At 37.9% G+C, this 11,280-nt stretch overlaps 1 pseudogene; it reads right to left on the bottom strand.

The window, feature by feature from the left end:
- Positions 1-667: 667 nt before the first annotated feature.
- On the bottom strand, positions 668-10,262 carry LOC132315856 (AAA-ATPase ASD, mitochondrial-like; annotated as a pseudogene).
- Positions 10,263-11,280: the final 1,018 nt, after the last annotated feature.

Raw genomic sequence — 11,280 nt, 5'->3', positions numbered from 1 at the left:
TGTGATTGGTTGATTTGGCACACCAATGAATTTTCAGACCATGATGAAGGCAATGTGTATAACCCACAACGTGTTTGAATAAATGACCAAATGAGACGAACGGAGTACTGGAAGAAAAGACGGTCGTGTGGTTCCGGCATATCAGAGCACACAGGTTAGGTGGATAGTAGAATATACATAATTGCCAATAAAGATATAAACATAGTGTTAAGAACTTGACATCAAAGTCCTTAATTTCGGCGTAATTCTCTACTTTGATGATTCAGTTGTTTTCTTGGGGCTATCTGATTAGGTGCAAGCAGCCAAATAAACTTGCTTTTGAGCAGTCAAAAGCTAGCCGAACGTAATTTTGAGTGATTGTGAAATTAATAAGAAAATGACATTAATTCATAGCCATGATCCTTGGATCCTTCACCATTTCACAAGTGCATTTCACATTGGTAGTTAATGACTTAATGGTACAATACACCATAGTCCGCATTAAGGCCCCCTGAAGAACAAACATGTGAGACAGAAATAACAAAAACCTATTGTTATGACAATCAATTTGATAGAGACTTTAAGAATATAGAGAGAGTTTATCTTGTTTATTATTGAGGTGTCGTCTTTGTTGGACACTAGCAGTTAGAGTTGCACAAACATGTTATAGATATTGTCTTTGGAAACATTCTTAATTACTCCAACAAGCTGTTATTAATTTTTGCGACATAAGGTAAAATATACTAGGATCAAACATTTCGTCATTTGAGAATTGAATAGAACGACAAATACAAGTTGTCAATCTCAAGCTTTCTTTCTTAATCATCACACTAGAGTTCTTGTTAGAAAGACAGAATAAAACCCTAAAGCCATAAAACATAATTTACCAGTACAAGTAAGACACTAACAGAATAATATAGACTAATTAACATCAATGGGTTCCCAGTAATCAAGTTGTTCAATCCTCACTGAAATATATAATTCCTAATCCAAATTGGCTCAAGTAGTCATCACCCCATTTTCTTTCACTTCTTCAGTAGACTCTTTCTCTTTCTCTTTCTCTTCTCTCTCTTTCTGTTCCTTCTCAACCTTTAGTCTCTCTTCTTCCTCAGCTTTCAACCTTGCTTCCTCCTTTGCCTTCTCCCAAGCCTCAATCAAATTCTTCAGGCAAGTTTCAGCATCATCCTCAGAAGACTTGGGCATCAAAATCTCAGCAACGTCAGCCGGAGTAATATTGTTCTCCTCCAACAAATTTCTAATAGTTGCAAACAAATGGTGTGATTCGAGATCCAAGTAGTTCTTTGCAAGCAGTTTGAATGCTTCAAAGCAACAATAGGACAATTCAATGTGCTTGTCCATGCGTCCTCTCCTAATGAGAGCAGGATCAAGTTTTTCGATGAAATTAGTAGTAAACACAATGATTCTCTCACCACCACAAACTGACCAAAGCCCATCAATGAAATTCAATAGCCCAGACAAAGTCACTTTGCTATCCTTCTCATCTTCAACACCTTTCGCCTTTTCCTTAATTGGATCTTTTTCTTTGTCCTCATCATCCTCTTTCTCCTTCTTCTTCCTTTGGCCGGTAAGATCAAGTGAACAATCAATGTCCGCAATCACTATGATTGACTTCCCCGTTGTATCGATCAATAGCTTTCTCAGCTCCGTGTTGTCCTTCACCGAGGTCAACTCAAGATCATGAATATCATACTCCAAAAAGTTAGCCATGGCTGCAATCATAGTCGATTTACCCGTCCCAGGAGGACCATACAAAAGATACCCTCTTTTCCATGCCTTCCCAATTTTCTTGTAGTAGTCTTTTGCCTTAGTAAATGTAATGAGATCATTCATGATCTGTTTCTTCTTGTTGGGCTCGAGTGCTTGTGTGTCAAACGTTGCAGGGTGCTCAAAATGGACATGAGTCCACATATTCCTCCTGTACTCACTCTTGTTGTTGGTGTAGAGCTTGCGTTGTCGCTTCTCCACTTCAATAGCCTTCCCCTTAGCCAAAACATGACTCAAGTAAGTGTCGGTGATGATATCGCGATACCTCTTGTGGAAGGTGAGCTTAAAGGGAGATTGATTGTGTTGATGGCCTGATTTTGTTCGATCTCCACCGGAGTTTGATGCCTTTGAATTCATCAGTGACTTCTTCATTGTCATCCATACTGAGAACTAGAGATTCACTATCTTTCATGACATCTGCTTTGAGTCTTTTGGCACCAGAAGAGGAATTTGCGCTTAGATAGGTTTGAATGGAAGTGTAGACTTTGCTACACCGAAAGCCATCACCGGAATACTCATGGAAAGTGATTTGGATATAAGGGTACACAAAAGTGACAAGTTTTTGGGTGTATTTTTGGAAATAGGATCGGAATTCATGGGGGACGTATTGCTGAAAACATAGCCCAAATGAACATTGCCCCAGCTACCATGGACCCTAGTTGAGTCCACATCTCTCCATTCATCATCATTCTCTCTGCTTTCACAAATCTCAACAATTTGTTTTGGTGTGGAATTGTGTTGCAGAGTAATGCCACTTATGTAGACAATAAATTTAAAAGAATGAGTTTCTTTTTCTTGCTAACCAAGGTTGTGTTATGTCATCCTACACGCGTAAACAGTACTGCTCTGCCCTTATCAGCTCCAAAAGTGTTGTCATCCAAACGTGGACTCAATTTCTACCAAGTTTCCAGTTGCATTAAGTTGAAGCACATGCTAATCTTTTCTGTAAAGGAAATGGATGGGAACCATACCTTTGAGAAAAGTCTCAGGTGCAGTGGGAATGCTTTCATGGGCTTGGTTCATTGCCAAGATCTGGTGCAGTAATAGCACAGACACAGTGTTGTATTATATCGGACGATTATAATCATCCTTGTAGAATATATATTTACATATATGAGCGATCATCGAACCACTAAAATCATTTATGCTTATGAAATACTCATATATGAGCGATCACAATCATTTGCTGTTGTACTGCAAAGGATGCTGGCTCTCAAATAATTATGTATTAGATTTTTTGTTTTTGAGAGTGAGTTGTTGAGAAGTCAAATGCGTGCATCTTAGTTAAAAAAATTAATAATAATTTTTTAAAATTTGAAAAAGACAATTGTTTCATTTATAATAATAATAATAATAATAATAAAAATATTACCGTCCTTTCTTATGTCAATACATAATATACGTGTCATCACAGGATTTATAAAATAATAATAATAATAATAATAATAAAAAAATGATATCACAGTTACAAAATATGCAAATAGTCCACTAACCCATCAAAACCTGTGGAGGAATGTCGTCCACCACTTCTTTCTCGTGACCTGAAAAATGTTAAAATGATAGAGTGAGCATAAAGCTCAGTAGGAAGTGTCTAAGACGCACTTCTTATGACCCCGTGAATTCATATAAGGAATAGAGTAGAAGTAAATGAGATCATGCATCGGGGAAAACAAGTAAAATAACGATAATAATCAACAAATACATACGCAAGTCGTATAACCACCAACTATACAATGTATGCCAATGCAATGCCATGCTATATAATATCACTCCCCATTTCCGAAACAATACCGTTTTAACTTCCAAACCGTTAGTGTGATTTGACCCAAGGCACCTCCAAGGCGTCAAGAAGGGAGGGTTGGCTAGCTTTCTTCGACCACATGGCACCTCCATGGTGTCATCTGGGCCTAAGTAACTCAACCACACTAGAGTCTCTCTCTAGCTCCCCTCTAGACCAAACTAACACCACGGACCACTAGGCGCCTCCTAGGCGTTCGGTTTTTCACAAGCACTTTCGAAAACGCTTTCCCAAAATAATTTCATTGGTTTTAAAATAAATATTTTTCCCCTTTTTCTTTCCTAATAGATGCATGAATGTTTCATACTTCACAATTTACCATAATTTTCACGTCATCAAACCGTAACAACATTTTATACTAAAGAAGAATTTTCTCATGAATTTATAACATACTTTAAGTTAACAAAATTTTGACAATTACACATATTAAACAAGGACATAATCATAAAAGCATGTTTTCCATATCCAATCAACAAATCATACACACCTATATTATTTACACATAACACACGTAGAGATACACATCATATATCTAGCATCATGACAATTTCTCAAGAAAAATTTACAATCTAGCATGCTATACTTCAATTATAGGGAATTAATTTACAAAAAATCTAAGATATTGCAAATTAGAATACCCCTACCTCAAATAATGCAAAAACCCCCAATGTATGCCTAATTTTCGAAATTCCAAGGGTTGGCCAAACAAGGATTTGTTTCCATCAAAATGACGGCCTCGACGAGCTCTCCAACATTGCCTAAGGAAGCACTATCAAATTCCCAAAGAGTTAGGCTTAATCAAGCCTTGAATTAGTGTAAAAAGAAAAAGGAAAATGGAAGAAGAGAAAGAGAAAGAGAAACTGCCAGGAGTGAGAAGAAAATGAGGCAAAGAAATGGCCTCTTGACCATTAAAGGTTGAAGTGGTGGGTCCCACCACTAAAGAAATATCTAACCTTTTTAAATTTTTTTTTCCACCACAATATCTATATGTATAAATGAATCATACATATTATAATCTACACTCTTTAAAAGATTTCATCCTCGAAATCTACCCTCCTTAAAGAATAAGGCCCACAACCACACACTTTCCCGAGAACACCTCACAAAATCCCAAAACCATGAACTCACTAACATTATTACCTTTAACACCGGACGTCACCAGACAATCACACACCACTGCCCCAAAAACACAATGTTCACCACCCTATTAGGGTACTCATTACTCACGAGACCAACTAGGCCCTACATCCGACTCTCAACGGACATCAATCCACTCTACACTGCTACGCAAGACTCCGAAGCCCAAAAGAAGAACGGTCTCTAGACCACCGAACATAACAATATCCAATCTCAACTCCTCCCTAAAAATACACACAAAACTCCAGACAAAGAACCCCGTCCATCTCACAATCAAGCTCAACTCTAATTTACACATCTCTGTCAGACCGAACACTCACTACCTAACACTTAACTACACCATTACATACCCGTACAACGACTACCAACCACATCAAGTGGCAATCACTAAACTTATCATCCTCAAGATGACTAAATAATGAATCTCCCAACAATTACATAATCATGAATTACCAGAACAATAAAACAAATTATCCTGTACCCAGTCACAAATCCTCAAACCAAAATCTTTAATAATTAATGATCGAACTGCAAACCTTATACTAGACACTTGGTACTACCTAACATGCTTTGTCATCCAAAACAAATCATCCGATTCCATACTGTCACACCGACACAACGCGCTGTACCGTGCTCTCACTATCCCTGACAAAATTGAAACAATCATTGACCTTTGACCCGAAAAGGACTGATTCAGGAAAAATGGTTGGCTAGGCCATTCTCATCATCGATCCGGTCTCAACACAGATGTCGTTCATGTCCTCAGGTCTAAACCTCAAACACACTCTCATACAATCCACAAGACAACCATGAGATTCACTCGCTATCAATCCATCGTTCTACATAACCACAACGGCTAAACAGTCACATACTTACTCTAAAAATCCTAATCATGCTTTATTCATACAACCTTAACAAGCTAGTAATAACACAGCACCAAACGTCACAATTATCGACTAGCGTAAAAACTCTCTAATGATCTCATAGCACCCATACCAAGTAGACGACTCCATAACATCATTCGGTTCAATTCTTACTTCTTCAAAACATACAATACGACCGTTTTATACCTAAAACCTCAAAATCAAAATCGATCATTCCCATTATTCCTCAACGGAATCCCACATTCACTTTCTAGCTGCTTAACACTCAAACAATACCAACACTTATCCTCAAGACACTGTTCGAATCAAACGCCTATAAAAACGTCCGAGTACATGACTCACATCACATTACCAAACCATCCTCAAGCTTACAATTCACGACACACCCCTAGCCATCACCAAAAGTATTAGATACTGGAAACATAATCCCTATTCGGCAACTCATGCTGTCAAAACCACCATCAAAATAAGCAATACTAAAAACCGATGACTTTATCTCTCTCCGTGGGAGTGAGTCGACCAAATCAACCAAACATTTACCGATGAACTTAACAACATAACAAATCACACACAAGTCCGTCCACCCACGAACGTACACAACTCCTAAATGGAAAACAAGACTCACGACAAACGACGTCCTTGCCAAGACTAGAACAAATGGAAAGGGTAACAAACCCCGTTCTCACAAGAGACTGACAACTCGCACCTGAATACAGCCGACACCTTATCACATGCTACACACCAATTATCCAACCATGGATACCCAATCTCACCTGAGATGAAGTAAACTCCTTACACATAAAAAGAATAACCAAATGGATACCCGTACGGAACTACAAACTCAATTCTAGGGGACCTTGCCATTGACGGACCGTCATATACTATCAACACAGAAACTTCGCATACGATACCTCGCAACGCCCATGCTAACCAAAACCAATCAAATCCCTCCACCCATTCGTCGAGCACTAAGATACAACTCATAACACAACCATCAGACAAAAGCATCAATGCTCACAACATACCAACACTAGAAACGATCATAACCCATTGGACACCGCATCCCATCACTCCCAAATGACAACCCCTATGCCATAAAATGACATTTTACCACCCGTTCCATCAATACCTTCCCAAACGATACTGCCTCGATCACCGTGCACACCCGACTCGTGACCTCAGTCACAACAACCCACTGACTCGTTTAAAGAAAAAGGTGTTTATCTGTCAACATCGTCTTCTCTGACTCTAAAAACTAAGCCGACCACAATCGCCTCAACTGGCGCACAATCCCATCACCTACTCGACAACATACAATAACAATTCATACTTTCCAATCCACCCTCTGATCATACCCCAAACCATTCTACTTATCAATACTAAACATCACGCCATAACGCCTCTACTGCCATCATCCTCGAATGACAACTCAAACCTCTCATTTCACCAGATCACCAAGTCACTACCAAGCAATTCCTCCTATGACACCATCATAACAAAAGAATAAGCATCACTTTCGATACTCCCCCACAACGGCCACTATTTACCACTAGAAAAGAACCTCCATATGGCAATGCTATGCCGACAAATCCTCAAAACAAAAATGAGCATAAAACCCAAATGTTTAACACCCAACTATCTCCTCAAAACCATCTACAATGCAATCAATCACCAAAGCTTAACCGGCCACTTAAACCACTTCTCCTAAAACAATCTACATGCCTAAATAATAAAACTGCATACCCCAGGTTCAACGTTACTACCTCCCCCTCTTCACCGTTCCTCAAAACACTCTTGGCTCCGACAAAAGTCAAATGGGGCTACCAACTAGACCTACGAGATCACCCTCATCCCAATCATTCCAATCAACATTCCATCTCTTTAAATCCTTAAACAGTAAGCACTACCTCCTCATACCCCATATGCAACATAAAATTCAACTCTAGTCCACAGTTTTCAATTTCAAAACACAATCCATTTAGTAGCACAGTACCTACCATCTATCATTTCATCCGCAACCACCAAACATACCGATGACTACATAATACTTGCCTTATCGTCAAATCCTACACTACATAGCTAAAATTGTCCACTGTACACCACCTCGAGACTCTCTTGACAACTGTGACAACCTATAATCCCGCTCATCCACCAAGCCATGCAATCAACTCACCGAGAGTTAATTACCCGCAACACGCTCCTGTAGCTTCCCGGAATGGGAATCATCCTCGACTAACAAGTCTCTTAGACATACTCTTACATGACCACGAAATGATCCACATCCCGTAACCTGTCCTATGTCATCCTAGACCTACAGAGTCCAACAAGTTCCCTTTACAATCAAAACCAACATATTTCTTTAGACCGTACCAAAATACCCGAAATACACGTCTACAACCCATAGACTACACTCGTGTCTCAAGCAACCTCTATCACACCCACCACAAACCGGTTCGAAGAGAACCTCAATACTAAATCGTGATCTAAGTCACAAACACTAAACCCCTAAGGTCATACCTTTCTCCTACGAAACCCTCACTCGTACACCTAACCTCTACGATCTCAAGAACCCACACACCGATGCATAAAACTCACACACAACATAGACACCGTGCTATAAAATGCGAGCCCATTCTAAAGTCGTGCTCTAAGCACCGTACAAAATGTAACAAGAAGATCAAAATGACTACATTCCCAATAACTCAATCCACAAGCTAGAAGTCCACGCCATTCGTTCGATAAGAACCGGCACCCAAACAACCCTGGAGTAACTGAGCTCTTCGCCCACTCAAGTCAAAACTCACACAACCATCCATGTCGTAACAAGTACTCTACCGTACTAGCAACCATCCCATACTCAACCACATAAACATATAGGAATATAGATATATACGTATACAAAATGAATTAAACCCACAATATTATACGAAACATGCTTGTATATATCAAGCTCATTACTTGTCACATTAGCATAAAAGAAAATTGCACCAACCGTACCTACTGTTTGTCACCGTCATGTATCACATACTTTCCACCTTATCATGTATAACATGCTTTCAAATACTTTCACATTTCATTTACATATAACGGCAATTTAAACACGTAAGCACTTAGCAAATAGGCATGCCTTCAAAACTGTAAACATATAAACAAGTAGCAAGTAAGCATGCTTCATAAAACAGCAAGTACATAAACACCAACATGTAATCAACGCATGTCAACTTTCTCCCCCTCTAGGCAAGCCACTACCCGTCATCCTTAGGTTTTCGAACCTAAAGCTCTGATACCAACTTTGTAACGACTCGAACCCGAGGGTCCGAATCTCTAATCGGGTCCCTACCCGAACCCGAGGTCAACTAAAGATGTTACTGTCCTTTCTTATGTCAATACATAATATAAGTGTCATCCCAGGGTTTATAAATAATAATAATAATAATAATAATAATAATAATAATAAAATGAGATCATAGCTACAAAATATGTCAAACAGTCCACTAACCCATCAAAACCTATGGAGGAACGTCGTCCACCACTTTCTTCTCGTGACCTGAAAAATGTTAAAATAATGGGGTGAGCATAAAACTCAGTAGGAAGTGTCTATGATGCACCTCTTATGACCCCGTGAATCCACATAAGAATAGAGTAGAAGTAAATGAGATCATGCCTCGGGGAAAACAAGTAAAGTAACGATAATAATCAACAAATACATACGCAAGTTGTATAACCACCAAATATACAATGTATGCCAATGCAATGCCATGCCATGTAATGTCGCTCCCCATTTCCGAAACAATACCATTTCAACTTCCAAATCGTTAGTATAATCCGACCCAAAGCACCTCCAAGGCATCACGAAGGCATCACGAAGGGAAGGTTGGCTAGCTTTCCCCGACCACATGGCACCTCCATGGCGTCGTCTGGGCTTAAGTAACTCAACCACACTAGAGTCTCTCTCTAGCTCCCCTCTAGATCACACTAACACTATGGACCACTAGGAGCCTCCTAGACGTCCGATTTTTCACAAACACTTTCGAAAACGCTTCCCCAAAATAATTTCATTGGTTTTAAAATAAATATTTTTCCCCTTTTTCTTTCCCAATGGATACATAATGTTTTATACTTCACAATTTACCATAATTTTCATGTCATCAAACCGTAACAACATTTTATACTAAAGAAAAATTTTCTCATGAATTTATAATATGCTTTAAGTCAACAAAATTTCGACAATTACACATATTAAACAAGGACATAATCATAAAAGCATGTTTTCCATATCCAATCAACAAATCATACACACCTATATTATTTACACATAACACACATAGAGATACACATCATATATCTAGCATCATGACAATTTCTCAAGAAAAATTTACAATCTAACATGCTATACTTCAATTATAGGGAATTAATTCACAAAAAATTTAAGAGATTGGAAATTAGAATACTCCTACCTCAAAGAATGCAAAAAACCTCCCAATTTATGCCTAATTTTCGAAATTTCAAGGGTTAGCCAAACAAGGATTTGCTTCCATCAAAATGACGGTCTCGACGAGCTCTCCAACATTGTCTAAGGAAGTACTATCAAATTCCCAAAGAATTAGGCTTAGTCAAGCCTTGAATTAGTGTAAAAAGAAAAAGAAAAATGGAAGAAGAGAAAGAGAGAGAGAAGCTGTCGGGAGTGAGAAGAAAATGAGGCCAAGAAATGGCCTCTTGACCATTAAAGGTTGAAATGGTGGGTCCCACCACTAAAGAAATATCTAAACTTTTTAATTTTTTTTTTTCCGCCATAATATCTATATATATATATATATATATATATATAAAAGAATCATACATATTACAATTAAGTTTAGGAAGGAAAAAAAATTATCAAAAGTTAAATGGCACATATACATCATAAATATATGGAAATTGATAAAAGTTGAAGCATCTGACTTCCTAAATCCTACCTAAGAGATGCTCTAAGACTTGTCCGCAATGCCAACTTTTCCCAAAAGTGTTTACATTTTTAACATCTAAAATATATATGTAACATGCCACGTATATTATTCCTTTAACGTGCATTTTTTTTTTTTTTTTTGAAAGGTTAATTTTAAATGTGTAATATATATATATATATATCAGTAAGATATACTAGCCTATAAAATAGGAAACGGCCCAAAGACGAAGATATAGTAGTATGGAGAAGACAATTATTTCAAGCACTAATAGAACCGGAAGCGCCCCTTGTTTCAAAGAGAGGAGGACGGGTTACTCACATTTTATTTGATGGTTAGAGGCGAATTGAAAGCTAAACAGTGGTAATTTTAAAAAATTTTTGGAGGAAAAATAAAAATGTCTCCTATATTACCCATAATATGTATAAGTATCGAACAGTGATAATTCTAAAAAAATTTCGGGAAAAAAATATGAATGTCTCCTGAGTTACCCATAATATGTGAAAGTATCGAATTTAATTTCATAGTCTCATTCGGTCTAAATGCTACATGAAAAATATAAGTCAGATGACAGAACGGAAGATCTAGAATGTAGAAGATCGCAACACGAGTAATTTGGTAGATTTGGATTCTTATATATACACTCCTGTGATACTTCATTATACGAGATATATGTATATATATATATATATATAAAAGAATCCATCTGTATAGATAACAACTTGACCCAGAGTTCAGCCCAACCCAAGTAAGA

The sequence above is a fragment of the Cornus florida genome, unplaced genomic scaffold (genome assembly GCF_030987335.1).
Source record: "Cornus florida cultivar Cherokee Brave unplaced genomic scaffold, ASM3098733v1 CherokeeBrave_3.0.0_Hap2_Chr07, whole genome shotgun sequence".
Lineage (NCBI taxonomy): Eukaryota > Viridiplantae > Streptophyta > Magnoliopsida > Cornales > Cornaceae > Cornus > Cornus florida.
This window is presented reverse-complemented; position numbering and strand designations above follow the sequence as displayed.